General features: G+C 47.1%; 1 protein-coding gene across 2 annotated transcripts in view; it reads right to left on the reverse strand.

Moving 5' to 3' along the window:
• Positions 1-18,711, reverse strand: part of sesn1 (sestrin 1) — a 188,335-nt gene that overhangs the window by 168,019 nt on the left and 1,605 nt on the right. The window lies entirely within an intron of this gene.

Consider the following 18,711-nt stretch of genomic DNA (forward strand, 5'->3'; position numbering starts at 1 on the left):
TCCAAAGGCTAGTTACTTTTGGGGCAGAAAGGGAAAGAGAGAAAAAGGAGGGGGGAAAATTCTAGAAATCAGGAGTCATAGAAATTCACAGCACGGAAGGAGGCCATTTTGGTCCATGCTGGTCAACAAGAGGCTTTCCAGCCTAATCCCACTTTCCAGCTCTGGGTCCATAGCCCTACAGGTTACAGCACTAAGTGCACATCCAAGTACTTTTTAAAATGTAATGAGGGTTTCTGCCTCCACCACCCTCTGAGTGAAGACATTTCCCCTCAAAACATTCTGACAATTACTTTAAATTTATGCCCCTTGGTTGTTGACCCCTCTGCTAAGAGAAATAGGCCCTTTCTATCCACTATATCTAGGCCCCTCATAATTTTATACACCTCAATGAGCCTCCTCTGTTCCAAGGAAAACAAACCCAGCCTATCCAATCTATCCTAAGATTCTCCACTCCCAGCAACATTCTCATAAATTTCCTCTGTACCTTCTCCAGCCTCTGCTACTTCCTCTTTTGCTTTGCTCAACAGCTTGGGATAAATTTCATCTAGGCCTAGGGACTTAGCCACTTTCAAAGCTGCTAAACCCCTTAATACCTCCTCTCTCACTATGTTTATTTCATCTAATATTTCACACTCCTCCACCCCGATAGCAGTATCTGCATCGCCCCTCTCCTTTGTGAAAACAGACACAAAGTAATTATTAAGAACCTCCACACACAATACAATGTATGTTGTATTGTTGCAAAAATAGGAACATAGGAATACGAGTAGGCCATTCAATCCCTCGAGCCTGTTGTGCCATTCAATTAGATAATAGCTTATCTGCATTACATTCACCTCAACTCATTTCCATCCATAATCAATAAATAACCGTAACAAAAATCTATCAATGAGTTAGATGAAGGGACTGAGTGCAATGTAACCAAGTTTGCTGACAATACAAAGCTAGGTGGGTGGGAAAGTAAGCTGAGGAGGACACAAAAAGTCTGCAAAAGGATACAGATAGGTTAAGGTAGCAGATGGAGTATAATGTGGGGAAATGTGAAGTTATTCATTTTGGTAGGAAGAAGAGAGACACAGAATATGTTTTAAATGGTGAGAAACTATTAAATGTTGGTCTTGAGATTTAGGTGTCCTCATATAGGAAACAGTTAACATGCAGATACAGCAAGCAATTAGGAAGGCAAATGTCACGTTAGCCTTTATTGCAAAGGGGTTGGATTTACAAAAGTAAGGAAGTTTTACTACAATTGTACAGGATTTTGAAACCACCACACCTGGAGTACTGTGCACTGTATTGGTCTCCTTATCTGAGGAAGGACATACTTGCCTTAGAGGCAGAGCAACAAAGATTCACTAGATTGATCGCTGGGATAAGAAATGGAGTAGATTGGGCCTATACTCTCTGGGGTATAGAAGAATGAGAGGTTATCTCATTGAAACAAGATTCTGAGGGGGATTGACAGAGTAGATACGGAGCGATTGTTTCCCCTGGCTGGAGAGTCTAGAATTGGGGGCATAGTCTCAGGATAAGGAGTCAGCCATTTAAGACCGAGAAGAGGAGGAATTTCTTCACTCAGAGGGTTGTGAACCTCTACCCCAAAAGGGCTGTGGATGCTGAATCATTGAGTATATTCAAGGCCGAGATAAAGGGCCCAAGTTTCCACCCCCTATAAAAACGGTGCACCTCCATGAGGTGCGCCGACATTCTAGAATAAAAAGGGTGCAGAAAAGTTACCTTCTAATTCTCCGAGCTCCTCAGGATGACTTCAGCCTTGGCGTAGCCCAGCACAAGGGTTGGGGGGGGGGGGGGGGGGGCGGAGCCAGGTCCTGGCGCTGAAAACAGTGTCGGGACCTCTGCAATTGCGGGCTAGAGTGTGCGCGCATGTGCAGTAGCTTCTCGCAGCCCGAATCTGGGCGACGCTGCATGGGAGGGGCCCAAAGCACGCCGCCCCTAGCCCTGGCCAAATGGGCTCCCCAGGCATTGAAGATGTGCTTAAATAGTTATCGGGACTCGGGCTTCCTGGAAACACCCACACCGATTATCGCTGAGATGATCAGTAACAGGGTAGAAAACTCGCACACAACTCCTGTTGACAGTCGCAGCTTGCCCCATTTAACAAGACTATGATCTGGCTGTGAGAAAGCACTCCAGCTAAGTGGCTGATATGAACTCTTGACTGAAAAGCTCAGATGTGGGACCTGCCCGATATTGACGACACTGAACTGGACTTGGGATCCACGTCTTTGAACATTCTCTGACAACCACAGATTTTGGCAAAGTAAGGAGATGACACTTCTAAGACCGCATCCGCGGGGAGCGTGCATAGACTGGGGGAGAAACACCTTGCTTTTATTCCGGACTGGTTGGAATTCTAAAAGTGGAATCTTGCAATCTGGAAGCACCAAATTAATAAACACCTAAGTTAATAAGCATCTAGTATAAGTTTTCGCTGCCTAAACTTGCAAAACAGGCGTAAGTGGCTAGTAACACCCCCTTTTGAAAGAAAAACTGTTCTAAAATGAAACTATTCTAACTAAAACTGGAGCAAACTAAATGCCGAGAATTGCAATTTCTAAGATACTCCATACTAAACTAGTTGCTCCAAAAAAAATAGAAGTAACTCGAGCCGAAACTTGAGCCCATAGATATTTGGACTAAGAGAAATCAAGAGCTATGTGGATCGTGTGGAAAACTGGAATTAAGGTCAAAGATCAGTCATGATCTTATTGAATGGTGGAGCAGGCTCAAGGGGCTGTATGGCCTGCTCCTAATTCTTAATCTAGAAAATTTCAATCGACGCGGCATCCATAACATTATTTCCGGGGGGTGGGGGAGGTGAAAGACAGGGGAAAGAGAGTTCCAGATATCCTCTACTGTTTGGGTAAAAAGTGTTTTTCTGCTTTATCAAAAAAGGCTGAGCATTCATTTTAAGATTATGCCATCTTCTGAATTGTCATACCATCTACCCAATCAAATGCATTTAATTTCTTGATTAGATCACCCCTCAACCTTCTAAACTTGAGAATACAAGCTGTTTACTTGGCTTCACTTTGCTCCTAATCCCTCTGATTTGCTACTGCTTTACTTTAAGTAAAACAGAATGGGACGTCAAAATTTTGACATTTAAAGCATTAATAAAAAAGCTCAACACTGAAAGTATGCATTCAAGATGTGCACACCATACACAAGTATTATAAACATATATTCCTTGCACATTCTTAACTGATTTTGTACTTAAAAGAAAGTGTGCAGGATGCAGATCTGAGCAGATGCTAAACTTTTAGGTGTGCTGGAACATAATTTTCATTCAAGTTGCAGCTTAAGGCATATCTCATCCATTTTATTATCTTATTTTACTCTCCATGTGTTCACCACGTGATACCACCAATTACAGAATCTATACATGACCTTTAAGTAAATCCCTCAGAGCACAGAAGCTATGTTAAATATGCCAGCTATCACAGCCGAGAACAGTTGGCACTATTATTTGCGCACTACATCACATGCTATTACTTGCATAAATTAGAGTGAAATTTATGCAGCATGACGTCTGCCAATACAATTAAAAATGTTGATGCTGGTATCTTAGTGGGACAGAGCATTTTATGTACTGTACCAGTATAACATAACGGGAACCTGGGTCCACACTCCCCAACCAGACAACCCAACCTGATCTGCAATTCATTCAAGGAGGCTATAAAAAAGGGTTTTAAAAAAGTTTGCTTTAAAAAATAAAGCTAGTTTGAAGTAGCACTGGAGCAATATTGGTGATATTTTCTGTACTTGTAATTTAAAAAAAAAAGTTATTTTACGATCCACATAATTACATTGTTTTTAGGTCAGTTTACCCTTTTGACTAGATCTGTTGATAACTGAATAGATTCATACAGGAATATATCTGCAAGGGTCATCGAAACCCAAGACTGTCGGCTCTTTCCCAACACAGCTGAACCTAGACTCAAGGAATGATATAGAATAGTTACAGCATGGAAGGTGGCCATTCGGCCCGTGCCAGCTCTCTGCACGAGCACCTCAGCTAGTCCCACTGCCCCGCCCTTTACCCATAGTCCTGCAAAAAAATCTTTCAAGTATCTGTCCAACTCCCTTTTGAAAGCAGTGATTGAGTCTGTCTGCGCCACCCTTTCAGGCAGTGCATTCCAGATCATAACCACTCACTACATAAAAAAGATTTCCTTATGTCACCTTTGGTTCTTGTTAATCACATGTTATACTTGGATCAGAATTGTATAAACTGTAGATAAATATAGGCAATCTGAAAATACTTGTAGAGTAGGCCATTTAAACATTCATTCAATCTAAACAAAAATTGAGAAAATATGTACGTTACACAACTGATTAGACTCCCAAAACATCCTGCTATCGGAGTAAAATCTGGCACTGAACTGACAAGAAATACACAAATATAGGCACAAAAAACAGGGTAACTGCTGAATATTTTGCATTTGATCAGGATTTCTACACAGTGGTAACAAATAGGACATGGCTTGAAACACTGAAATTATACATGTGGATTGCACATCTATCGGTCATCATAGACATTAAATTTTAGTTCTATTTTGGTTACACATTAAACTGCCACAAGAGCATTGCAAAGATCACACCAAATCCTTACAAAGAAGGGCGATGGAACAAATGTAGAATATCCATGAAAAATAAGTTTGTTCACACCTAGTGTAGATTATTAGTCTCCTCAGATAGCTTAGCGGGTTACGGCAGAGTTGTGTAAATCAGGAAAGTCCTTTGCCTGTGCTGATCTCAAGCAGGATGGCAGTAGAGGCACTACAATTTTCCTCAGCATCACTAGGTTTAGAAGGGAAATTCAGCCAGGATTCAAACTGATCACTGAATACCAGTGGGCATTGTGAACGTTTACCCTTATTGAAAGCAAAGAAAATGTTTAATCTTTCTACTTCATATAAGAAATGCGTTAGAGGCTTTTAGCAATCAAACCATTACAAACGATTAACTTACGGCTTGCATGAAATTGGCTGAGGACAGTCAAGACTTCGACCACGATATCGGTCAGTGTCAAATAATCTGCCACTACCCACTGTTTGAGCTCACAAATGAAGAATAGCACCAGTACGTGGTACCAGAAAGAATTCAGGAGAGGAGAAATTTAATAAGGTAACAGGATCAGTTTTCTTAAATCAATCAAGGAGCTTGTTGGCCAGTTACATCACCACACAACATCAAACTCAATTATGCTAGGCTACAAATTTGACACCCGAAGGCTTTACATTTAACAATAACTCCATTTGATAAAAAATATATTTAATTATTCCCCTCCTCAAGGCACCAATTCCTTGCTGTCATCCTCTGGTATCCAAGTAACCATGATTAATTTCCAAGCCTCAACAGAAACTGTTGTCAGGGTATTTAACTGTGGGGATGGGGATGGGGATGGGGGTGGGGTTCTCAGAATTTGGCTTGATCTTGTTCTCATCTGACGTTCACATATGAGCACTTTCAGCAGGGGTTGTTGGACAGCAATCAAAACAGATTTTCCCATCCTTAACCCAGGAGTATTAAGCTAAGTTGTAGCACCCCAGGCTCAGATGAGCGAACTTGGCACAGATTGACAAACAAACCAGAGACCTTTCTGGTCTGTATTAATGAGCAACTCACTGAGCCATCAGAAAGCCCCTAAACACTGAGTGGCGAAGGAGTGAAGAGACTATTTTACCACAATTGGAAGAAAATGCAAAATTTAAACCAGAGATGTCAACGGTTTGGAAACAAAGAAAAAGGTAATGCTGAACGATCACCAAATTCTTGAAAGGTTACATAGTCCCAGAATTATTTCCAAAAAAGACATTATAAAAAGCACATTAAAGCTATAGTTCTCCAAGATGAAAACATTTAAAAATGTTTCCTCCACATGTATCACTAGAAACTAACTAAATGTGCAGATTAAGACAATAGAGTATGTGTTTACATTTCTATTGCACTTTAGTATAGAAACATAGAAACATAGAAAATAGGTGCAGGAGTAGGCCATTCGGCCCTTCTAGCCTGCACCGCCATTCAATGAGTTCATGGCTGAACATTCAACTTCAGTACCCCATTCCTGCTTTCCCGCCATACCCCTTGATCTCCCTAGCAGTAAGGACCTCATCTAACTCCTTTTTGAATATATTTAGTGAATTGGCCTCAACAACTTTCTGTGGTAGAGAATTCCACAGGTTCACCACTCTCTGGGTGAAGAAGTTCCTCCGCATCTCGGTCCTAAATGGCTTACCCCTTATCCTTAGACTGTGACCCCTGGTTCTGGACTTCCCCAACATTGGGAACATTCTTCCTGCATCTAACCTGTCTAACCCTGTCAGAATTTTATATGTTTCTATGAGGTCCCCTCTCATTCTTCTGAACTCCAGTGAATACAAGCCCAGTTGATCCAGTCTTTCTTGATAGGTCAGTCCCGCCATCCCGGGAATCAGTCTGGTGAACCTTCGCTGCACTCCCTCAATAGCAAGAATGTCCTTCCTCAGGATAGGAGACAAAAACTGTACACAATACTCCAGGTGTGGCCTCACCAATGCCCTGTACAACTGTAGCAACACCTCCCTGCCCCTGTACTCAAATCCCCTTGCTATGAAGGCCAACATGCCATTTGCTTTCTTAACCGCCTGCTGCACCTGCATGCCAACCTTCAATGACTGATGTACCATGACACCCAGGTCTCTTTGCACCTCCCCTTTTCCTAATCTGTCACCATTCAGATAATAGTCTGTCTCTCTGTTTTTACCACCAAAGTGGATAACCTCACATTTATCCACATTATACTTCATCTGCCATGCATTTGCCCACTCACCCAACCTATCCAAGTCGCTCTGCAGCCTCACAGCATCCTCCTCGCAGCGCTCACTGCCACCCAACTTAGTGTCATCCGCAAATTTGGAGATACTACATTTAATCCCCTCATCTAAATCATTAATGTACAGTGTAAACAGCTGGGGCCCCAGCACAGAACCTTGCGGTACCCCACTAGTCACTGCCTGCCATTCTGAAAAGTACCCATTTACTCCTACTCTTTGCTTCCTGTCTGACAACCAGTTCTCAATCCATGTCAGTACACTACCCCCAATCCCATGTGCTCTAACTTTGCACATCAATCTCTTGTGTGGGACCTTGTCGAACGCCTTCTGAAAGTCCAAATATACCACATCAACTGGTTCTCCCTTATCCACTCTACTGGAAACATCCTCAAAAAATTCCAGAAGATTTGTCAAGCATGATTTCCCTTTCACAAATCCATGCTGACTTGGACCTATCATGTCACCTCTTTCCAAATGCACTGCTATGACATCCTTAATAATTGATTCCATCATTTTACCCACTACCGATGTCAAGCTGACCGGTCTATAATTCCCTGTTTTCTCTCTCCCTCCTTTTTTAAAAAGTGGGGTTACATTGGCTACCCTCCACTCCATAGGAACTGATCCAGAGTCAATGGAATGTTGGAAAATGACTGTCAACGCATCCACTATTTCCAAGGCCACCTCCTTAAGTACTCTGGGATGCAGTCCATCAGGCCCTGGGGATTTATCGGCCTTCAATCCCATCAATTTCCCCAACACAATTTCCCGGCTAATAAGGATTTCCCTCAGTTCCTCCTCCTTACTAGACCCCCCGACCCCTTTTATAACCGGAAGGTTGTTCGTGTCCTCCTTCGTGAATACCGAACCAAAGTACTTGTTCAATTGGTCCGCCATTTCTTTGTTCCCCGTTATGACTTCCCCTGATTCTGACTGCAGGGGACCTACATTTGTCTTTACTAACCTTTTTCTCTTTACATATCTATAGAAACTTTTGCAATCCGTCTTAATGTTCCCTGCAAGCTTCTTCTCATACTCCATTTTCCCTGCCCTAATCAAACCCTTTGTCCTCCTCTGCTGAGTTCTAAATTTCTCCCAGTCCCCAGGTTCGCTGCTATTTCTGGCCAATTTGTATGCCACTTCCTTGGCTTTAATACTATCCCTGATTTCCCTTGATAGCCACGGTTGAGCCACCTTCCCTTTTTTATTTCTATGCCAGACAGGAATGTACAATTGTTGTAGTTCATCCATGCGGTCTCTAAATGTCTGCCATTGCCCATCCACAGTCAACCCCTTAAGTATCATTCGCCAATCCATCTCAGCCAATTCACGCCTCATACCTTCAAAGTTAGCCTTCTTTAAGTTCTGGACCATGGTCTCTGAATTAACTGTTTCATTCTCCATCCTAATGCAGAATTCCACCATATTATGGTCACTCTTCCCCAAGGGGCCTCACACAACGAGATTGCTAATTAATCCTTTCTCATTACATAACACCCAGTCTAAGATGGCCTCCCCCCTAGTTGGTTCCTCGACATATTGGTCTAAAAAACCATCCCTTATGCACTCCAGAAAATCCTCCTCCACCGTATTGCTTCCAGTTTGGTTAGCCCAATCTATGTGCATATTAAAGTCACCCATTATAACTGCTGCACCTTTATTGCACGCACCCCTAATTTCCTGTTTGATGCCCTCCCCAACATCACTACTACTGTTTGGAGGTCTGTACACAACTCCCACTAACGTTTTTTGCCCTTTGGTGTTCTGCAGCTCTACCCATATAGATTCCACATCATCCAAGCTAATGTCCTTCCTAACTATTGCCTTAATCTCCTCCTTAACCAGCAATGCTACCCCACCTCCTTTTCCTTTTATTCTATCCTTCCTGAATGTTGAATACCCCTGGATGTTGAGTTCCCAGCCCTGCTCATCCTGGAGCCACGTCTCCGTAATCCCAATCACATCATATTTGTTAACATCTATTTGCACAGTTAATTCATCCACCTTATTGCGGATACTCCTTGCATTAAGACACAAAGCCTTTAGGCTTGTTTTTTTAACACCCTCTGTCCTTTTAGAATTTTGCTGTACAATGGCCCTTTTTGTTCTTTGCCTTGTCAAAATGTCTTAAATGTGTTTCACAGTGATTTACTTTGAAATGCAGTGATGTATGAAAAGTGTGACAGTAATTTTGTACACTGCATATTCCAACAACAGAAATTAAATCTATTTCAGTTAATCCACTCCGGCAGTATGCATTAGCAAAGGAAATGGCACAAGGGCACCAGAACTCACGGTTCTTCGAATAGTGCCATTTTTAATCTCAGCCAGCAAACCAGATGGGCTTGAAACAGTAGATTCAACTTTAGGCATTACACCACCTCATCAGTGCTACACTAGAGTATCAGCCAAGATTTTATGGTCAAGCCCTGGTGTGGGACTCAGAACTCAACTTTCTGACCCAGGTAAGATGTGTGTTCATAACCATGACTCTTTCCTACCAAACAGAACTTGGCTCGAGATATGTTTAGAAATTAATGATTTAAAGATGAAGATGGGAAATTTACATTTAAAGCCTTGAGGGAAATGGAGCCAATGCAGATTAGGGTAAAGTGTGAACTGGACTTAGTGCAGAACCAGATACATGCAGCAGAGCTTTGGATAAGATGATGTTCATGGAAGGTGGAGGAGATTTGAGACCAGCAAGGAGCACATTGGAGTAGATGAGTCTGGATGTGAAGATATAAAATAGGAATTTCAACTGCAAAGGGTCTGACGTATGGGTGGAGGTGGGCAACACTGCAGATGTGGAAGTAAGCAGTGATGGAAACAACATGGGCTTTGAAGTTCAGTTCATGGTTCAACAGGATACCAAGCAATGTTCCCTCATTATTTTTTGTGCACGGCCCCTTTAAATTTGCTGCACGGTTTCTCTTCCAGTGATAAGAGCTGATAAGCAGCTTGCATGGGACCTCGCGATTGGCGTGCATTGTGCACCTTAGGGGAAATATCAAAAAACAGTGCCTAAGGAGGGTACAGAATCATTGCTGAGGGAGGGGAATTTATGATGGAAGCTGAAGACAATGGTTTCCATTGCCGAAGTGTTGAACTGGAGGAACTTGAGACTCATACAAAAACTGAACATCAGACAAACAGTCCGACAGCAAAGGCAGTGGAGGGGGTCAAGTTGGGGATCATCAGCATATGAGTGGAAGCTGATGCTGCTGCAAGAGAAAGCATGTACATGAGTAAGAGGAGGGGGACTGTGTGGAGTGAGAAGGGGATCAAGGGAGCAGATGATGGTTCTCGTGGATAAGATGAGCTTGAAGGAAGATGGAGTTTCAGGCTAGTGGAATGGTGGACCAAGACAGAGAATGGGGAGAATGCAGCAAAAAGGCATTGGTCTCAATCTTTGAGAAGAAAATGTTGGGCAGATAAAAACAATTCATAGTACAAGTTTATGGCACCGTGGCTGACTCTGCTGCACAGGAGGGCAGGAAAAGAGTGGGAGAGCGATAGTGATAGGGGATTCGATTGCAAGGGGAATAGATAGGTGTTTCTGCGGCCGCAACCGAGACTCCAGGATGGTATGTTGCCTCCCTGGTGCAAGGGTCAAGGATGTCTCGGAGCGGGTGCAGGACATTCTGAAAAGGGAGGGTGAACAGCCAGTTGTCGTGGTGCACATTGGTACCAACGATATAGGTAAAAAAAAAGGGATGAGGTCCTACGAGACGAATTTAAGGAGCTAGGAGCTAAATTAAAACGTAGGACCTCAAAAGTAGTAATCTCGGGATTGCTACCAGTGCCACATGCTAGTCAGAGTAGGAATCACAGGATAGCTCAGATGAATACATGGTTTGAGCAGTGGTGCAGTAGGGAGGGATTCAAATTCCTGGGGCATTGGAACAGGTTTTGGGGAAGGTGGGACCAGTACAAATCGGACAGTCTGCACCTGGGCAGGACCGGAACCAATGTCCGAGGGGGAGTGTTTTCTAGTGCTGTTGGGGAGGAGTTAAACTAATATGGCAGGGGGATGGGAACCAATGCAGGGAGACAGAGGGAAATAAAAAGGAGACAAAAGCAAGACAGAAAGGAGACGAGTAAAAGTGGAGGGCAGAGAAACCGAAGGCAAAAAACAAAAAGGGCCACTGAATATAAAGGGGCTGCAGGAGGGGTCAAAACTAAAATTCATGGTTTAAAAACTAGGATTAAAGCACTCTACCTAAATGCACGTACCATTCGAAATAAAGTAAATGAGCTAACGGCACAAATCATTACAAATGGATATGATTTGGTGGCCATTACAGAAACATGGTTGCAGGGTGGCCAAGACTGGGAATTAAACATACAGGGGTATCTGACGATTCGGAAAGATAGACAAGAAGGGAAAGGAGGTGGGGTAGCTCTGTTAATAAATGATATCAGGGCAGTTGTGAGAGACGATATTGGCTCTAATGAACAAAATGTTGAATCATTGTGGGTGGTGATTAGAGATAGTAAGGGGAAAAAGTCACTGGTGGGCATAGTTTATAGGCCCCCAAATAATAACTTCACTGTGGGGCGGGAAATAATCAAGGGAATAATGGAGGCATGTGAAAAAGGAACGGCAGGAGTCATGGGGGATTTTAACCTACATATCGATTGGTCAAATCAAATCGCACGGGGTAGCCTGGAGGAGGAATTCATAGAATGCATATGGGATTGTTTCTTAGAACAGTATGTTACAGAACCTGCAAGGGAGCAAGCTCTCTTAGATCTGGTACTGTGTAATGAAACAGGAAAAATAAACGATCTCCTAGTAAAAGATCCTCTCGGAATGATTGATCACAGTATGATTGAATTTGTAATACAGATTGAGGGTGAGGAAGTTGTGTCAGAAACGAGCGTACTATGCTTAAACAAAGGGGACTACAGTGGGATGAGGGCAGAATTGGCTAAAGTGGACTGGAAACACAGACTAAACAGTGGCACAATTGAGGAACAGTGGAGGACTTTTAAGGAGCTCTTTCATAGTGCGCAACAAAAATATATTCCAGTGAAAAAGAAGGGCGGTAAGGAGAAGGGATAACCAGCCGTGGATAACCAAGGAAATAAAGGAGAGTATCAAATTAAAGACCAATGCGTATAAGGTGGCCAAGGTTAGTGGGAAACTAGAAGATTGGGAAAATTTTAAACAACAGCAAAGAATGACTAAAAAAAGCAATAAAGAAAGGAAAGATAGATTACAAAGGTAAACTTGCGCAAAACATAAAAACAGATAGTAAAAGCTTTTACAGATATATAAAACAGTCTTTGCTTCGGTCTTCACAGTGGAAGACACAAAAACCATGCCAACAATTGCTGGTCACAGGAATGTGGGAAGGGAGGACCTTGAGACAATCACTATCACTAGGGGGGGGGTAGTGCTGGGCAAGCTAATGGGACTGAAGGTAGACAAGTCCCCTGGTCCTGATGAAATGCATCCCAGGGTATTAAAAGAGATGGCGGAAGTCACAGCAGATGCATTAGTTATAATCTACCAAAATTCTCTGGACTCTGGGGAGGTACCAGCGGATTGGAAAGCAGCTAATGTAACGCCTCTGTTTAAAAAAGGGGGCAGACAAAAGGCAGGTAACTATAGGCCGGTTAGTTTAACATCTGTAGTGGGGAAAATGCTTGAAACTATTAAGGAAGAAATAGCGGGACATCTAGATAGGAATAGTGCAATCAAGCAGACGCAGCATGGATTCATGAAGGGGAAATCATGTTTAACTAATTTACTGGAATTCTTTGAGGATATAACGAGCATGGTGGATAGAGGTGTACCGATGGATGTGGTGTATTTAGATTTCCAAAAGGCATTCGATAAGGTGCCACACAAAAGGTTACTGCAGAAAATAGAGGTACGCGGAGTCAGACGAAATGTATTAGCATGGATAGAGAATTGGCTGGCGAACAGAAAGCAGAGAGTCGGGATAAATGGGTCCTTTTCAGGTTGGAAATTGGTGGTTAGTGGTGTGCCACAGGGATCGGTGCTGGGACCACACGGTTTACAATATACATAGATGACCTGGAAGAGGGGACAGAGTGTAGTGTAACAAAATTTGCAGATGACACAAAGATTAGTGGGAAAGCGGGTTGTGTAGAGGACACAGAGGCTGTAAAGAGATTTGGATAGGTTAAACAAATGGGCTAAGGTTTGGCAGATGGAATACAATGTCGGAAAGTGTAAGATCATCCACCTTTGGAAAAAAAAACAGTAAAAGGGAATATTATTTGAATGGGGAGAAATTACAACATGCTGCAGTGCAGAGGGACCTGGGGGTCCTTGTGCATGAATCCCAAAAAGTTAGTTTGCAGTTGCAGCAGGTAATCAGGAAGGAGAATGGAATGTTGGCCTTCTTTGCGAGAGGGATGGAGTACAAAAGCATGGAGGTCCTGCCGCAACTGTATAGGGTATTGGTAAGGCCACACCTGGAGTACTGCGTGCAGTTTTGGTCACCTTACTTAAGGAAGGATATACTGGCTTTGGAGGGGGTATAGAGACGATTCACTAGGCTGATTCCGGAGATGAGGGGGTTACCTTATGATGATAGATTGAGTAGACTGGGTCTTTACTCGTTGGAGTTCCGAAGGATGAGGGGTGATCTTATAGAAACATTTAAAATAATGAAAGGGATAGACAAGATAGAGGCAGTTTCCACTGGTCGGGGAGACTAGAACTAGTGGGCACAGCCTCAAAATACAGGGGAGCCAATTTAAAACCGAGTTGAGAAGGAATTTTTTCTCCCAGAGTGTTGTGTAGCTGTGGAATTCTCTGCCCAAGGAAGCAGTTGAGGCTAGCTCATTGAATGTATTCAAGTCACAGATAGATAGATTTTTAACCAATAAGGGAATTAAGGGTTACGGGGAGCGGATGGGTAAGTGGAGCTGAGTCCACGGCCAGATCAGCCATGATCTTGTTGAATGGCGGAGCAGGCTCAAGGGGCTAGATGGCCTACTCCTGTTCCTAATTGTTATGTTCTTAACTTGAGATAATAGGGCTCTCCAGCTTTAAAAGAATCTCTTCAACTTCTGCTTGTTGGGAAAGGAACTGCTGGGATAGAAAGTGATGCCCATTCCCATTATCAGCACCAGGAAGGACCGATACTGGTGTCAATGCAATGCTTTTCCTTAGTTCAGCACGTACTGTACTATATACAGATATTGACAGTTTTTCTCAGAGGTCAAAAGTCCATTTACTCTTTGAAGTTCCATGGGTTTCTCAGCCAAGAAAGTCAGTTTTCCGCAACACTTTTAGCTGAGAACGTGCTATAAACAGCAATGATTTTAGCACACAAATACACCAACCACAGGAGTAAACTGCGCAGCATAGGGGAAGAAGGACACAATGAAAGGTAAGAAGGGAGGAAAAGGTTGACTGAAACTATTTCTCTTGATTTATACAAACATCAAGTAGTTCATTGGTATTGAATATTAAAATTTCCATTTCAGAATTAGTACAGCCCTAGATGATGATTTCATGAGTATTTTTTAAAAACTGGATGGCGAGGTGGGCTAATGCATTATTCTTTTACTGGTGAAACCAAATTTTTATGTTTTTCACCAGTTTCAAAGTTTCTAGAATGGGGTGCTGTGAAATGATTTGCATGTTCACAATAAAATCAATCATAAAACATTAAATTTGACAGCATCCAATATGAATTGGAACAGAGAAACATCACACTTGTAGTAGCAATTAATATTTTTTTCAAATCAAGGTATCCAAAATATTAAAAAAGGAAAAGTATTCCATAGATGCACAAGTAACAATTAAGGTAGGTACAGACCCGCTATGGGATAAGTAAGATAACACTCTCCGATGTTCCTGAATAGCTACTTTGCCTCAGTTTTCACTGAAGCAGCTACCAAGCAGCAAATGACAACTGTAGAAGTAGTGAAGAAGGATATTACAACCATTAGGATAGACAAAGGAGATAGCAGACAAACTAGCAAACTGAAGGACAATGCCCTGGGTCCAGATGGATTGCATCCACAGATACAGGAAGGACAGAGCAGAAGCACTCATTTATACATAAATATTCAAAAGAAAAGGGAATAGCACTAGTGAATAGCAAATGTAATTTCTATTTTCAAAATGGGAGATTGAAATAATCAAGGGAATTATAGCCCAAGGTAGTTTAATATAAAGTGGTAGGAAAGATACTAGATATTTGCTAAAATATCAGCTAACAAAACATCGAGACAGAATATAAAAAAATGCATGGATTTCTAAATAAAAAATCATGTTTATCCAACTTGTTATTTGTAGAAATAACAAAGAGCTGACAATGGCACTGCCGTGAAAGTGGTATACGTGGACTTTCAGGAGGCTTTTGATAAGGTGCCACGAAAGAGACTTGTGACAACGGTCATGGCATGTAAAGTCTGGGGACAGGCAGCAGTCTGGATTGAAAGATGGCACAAAGTAGGAGTTGATGGAAGTTTCCCAAACAGGCAGAAATTGGGATATTGAAACTCGAAGTGCAGAAAAGATTTGGAAAGATGTTACCAGAATTGAGGGGGAGCGGTAAGGTGAAGAGGAAGATATGGGACAACCGGGGAGAGCGTGAGGGAAGGGTAGACTGGCGAGGTGAGGGAGGTCACCGGGAAGGGGGGGGGGGGGGGGGGGGGGCCCCCAGACGGACACAACCCGGGGGGGGGGGGGGGGGGGAGAAGAGAGAAGGGACACGGGGGGGGGGGGGGGGAAGAGAGGAGAAGAGAGAAGGGACACAGGGGGGGGGGGGGAGAGGAGAAGAGAGAAGGGACACGGGGGGGGGGGGGGGAGAGGAGAAGAGAGAAGGGACACAGGGGGGGGGGGGGGAGAGGAGAAGAGAGAAGGGACACAGGGGGGGGGGGGAGAGGAGAAGAGAGAAGGGACACAGATGGGGGGGGAAGAGGAGAAGAGAGAAGGGACACAGATGGGGGGGGAAGAGGAGAAGAGAGAAGGGACACAAGGGGGGGGGGAAGAGAGAAGGGACACAAGGGGGGGGAAAGAGAAGGGACACAAGGGGGGGGGAAGAGAGAAGGGACACAAGGGGGGGGGGGAAGAGAGAAGGGACACAAGGGGGGGGGGGGAAGAGAGAAGGGACACAAGGGGGGGGGGAAGAGAGAAGGGACACAAGGGGGGGGGGAAGAGAGAAGGGACACAAGGGGGGGGGGGGAAGAGAGAAGGGACACAAGGGGGGGGGAAAGAGAGAAGGGACACAAGGGGGGGGAAGAGAGAAGGGACACAAGGGGGGGGAAGAGAGAAGGGACACAAGGGGGGGGGAAGAGAGAAGGGACACAAGGGGGGGGAAGAGAGAAGGGACACAAGGGGGGGGGAAGAGAGAAGGGACACAAGGGGGGGGAAGAGAGAAGGGACACAAGGGGGGGGAAGAGAGAAGGGACACAAGGGGGGGGAAGAGAGAAGGGACACAAGGGGGGGGAAGAGAGAAGGGACACAAGGGGGGGGAAGAGAGAAGGGACACAAGGGGGGGGAAGAGAGAAGGGACACAAGGGGGGGGAAGAGAGAAGGGACACAAGGGGGGGGAAGAGAGAAGGGACACAAGGGGGGGAAGAGAGAAGGGACACAAGGGGGGGGAAGAGAGAAGGGACACAAGGGGGGGGAAGAGAGAAGGGACACAAGGGGGGGGAAGAGAGAAGGGACACAAGGGGGGGGAAGAGAGAAGGGACACAAGGGGGGGGAAGAGAGAAGGGACACAAGGGGGGGGAAGAGAGAAGGGACACAAGGGGGGGGGAAGAGAGAAGGGACACAAGGGGGGGGAAGAGAGAAGGGACACAAGGGGGGGGAAGAGAGAAGGGACACAAGGGGGGGAAGAGAGAAGGGACACAAGGGGGGGGAAGAGAGAAGGGACACAAGGGGGGGGAAGAGAGAAGGGACACAAGGGGGGGGAAGAGAGAAGGGACACAAGGGGGGGGAAGAGAGAAGGGACACAAGGGGGGGGAGAAGAGAGAAGGGACACAAGGGGGGGGAAGAGAGAAGGGACACAAGGGGGGGAAGAGAGAAGGGACACAAGGGGGGGGAAGAGAGAAGGGACACAAGGGGGGGGGGAAGAGAGAAGGGACACAAGGGGGGGGAAGAGAGAAGGGACACAAGGGGGGGGGAAGAGAGAAGGGACACAAGGGGGGGGAAGAGAGAAGGGACACAAGGGGGGGGAAGAGAGAAGGGACACAAGGGGGGGGAAGAGAGAAGGGACACAAGGGGGGGGGGGGGGGGGGAAAGAGAGAAGGGACACAAGGGGGGGGGGGGAAGAGAGAAGGGACACAAGGGGGGGGGGGGGGAAGAGAGAAGGGACACAAGGGGGGGGGGGGGGGGGAAGAGAGAAGGGACACAAGGGGGGGGGAAGAGAGAAGGGACACAAGGGGGGGGGAGGGAAGGGACACAAGGGGGGGGGAGGGAAGGGACACAAGGGGGGGGGAGGGAAGGGACACAAGGGGGGGGGAGGGAAGGGACACAAGGGGGGGGGAGGGAAGGGACACAAGGGGGGGGGAGGGAAGGGACACAAGGGGGGGGGAGGGAGGGAAGGGACACAACGGGGGGGGGAGGGAGGGAAGGGACACAACGGGGGGGGGGGAGGGAAAAGGGGGAGGGACACAACGGGGGGGAGGGAAGGGACACAACGGGGGGGGGAGGGAAGGGACACAACGGGGGGGGGAGGGGGGGGGAGGGAAGGGACACAACGGGGGGGGGAGGGGGGGGAGGGAAGGGACACAACGGGGGGGGGAGGGACACAACGGGGGGGGGGGGAGGGAAGGGACACAACGGGGGGGGGGAGGGAAGGGACACAACGGGGGGGAGAGGGGGGAGAGAAGGGACACAAGGGGGGGGGGGAAGAGAAGGGACACGGGGGGGGGGGGGGAGGGAAGGGACACAACGGGGGGGGGGGGGGGAGGGAAGGGACACAACGGGGGGGGGGGGAGGGAAGGGACACAACGGGGGGGGGGGGGGGGAGGGAAGGGACACAACGGGGGGGGGGGGAAGGGAAGGGACACAACAGGGGGGGGAAGGGAAGGGACACAACGGGGGGGGGGGGGGGGGAGGGAAGGGACACAACGGGGGGGGGGGGGAGGGAAGGGACACAACGGGGGGGGGGGGGGGGGGAAGGGACACAACGGGGGGGGGGGGGAAGGGACACAACGGGGGGGGGGGGGAGGGAAGGGACACAACGGGGGGGGGGGGAGGGAAGGGACACAACGGGGGGGGGGGGGAGGGAAGGGACACAACGGGGGGGGGGGAGGGAAGGGACACAACGGGGGGGGGGGGAGGGAAGGGACACAACGGGGGGGGGGGGGAGGGAAGGGACACAACGGGGGGGGGGGGGGGAGGGAAGGGACACAACGGGGGGGGGGGGGGAGGGAAGGGACACAACGGGGGGGGGGGGGGGAGGGAAGGGACACAACGGGGGGGGGGGGGGGAGGGAAGGGACACAACGGGGGGGGGGGGGGAGGGAAGGGGGGAAGGGACACAACGGGGGGGGGGGGGAGGGAAGGGACACAACGGGGGGGGGGGAAGGGACACAACGGGGGGGGGGGGGGAGGGAAGGGACACAACGGGGGGGGGGGGGAGGGAAGGGACACAACGGGGGGGGGGGGGGAGGGAAGGGACACAACGGGGGGGGGGGGGGAGGGAAGGGACACAACGGGGGGGGGGAGGGAAGGGACACAACGGGGGGGGGGGGGAGGGAAGGGACACAACGGGGGGGGGGGGGAGGGAAGGGACACAACGGGGGGAGGGGGGAGGGAAGGGACACAACGGGGGGAGGGGGGAGAGAAGGGACACAACGGGGGGAGGGGGGGGGAGGGGAGGGGAGGGGGGGGGGGAGAGAAGGGACACAACGGGGGGAGGGGG

Source organism: Pristiophorus japonicus, chromosome 7 (genome assembly GCF_044704955.1).
Source record: "Pristiophorus japonicus isolate sPriJap1 chromosome 7, sPriJap1.hap1, whole genome shotgun sequence".
Taxonomy (NCBI): Eukaryota; Metazoa; Chordata; class Chondrichthyes; family Pristiophoridae; genus Pristiophorus; species Pristiophorus japonicus.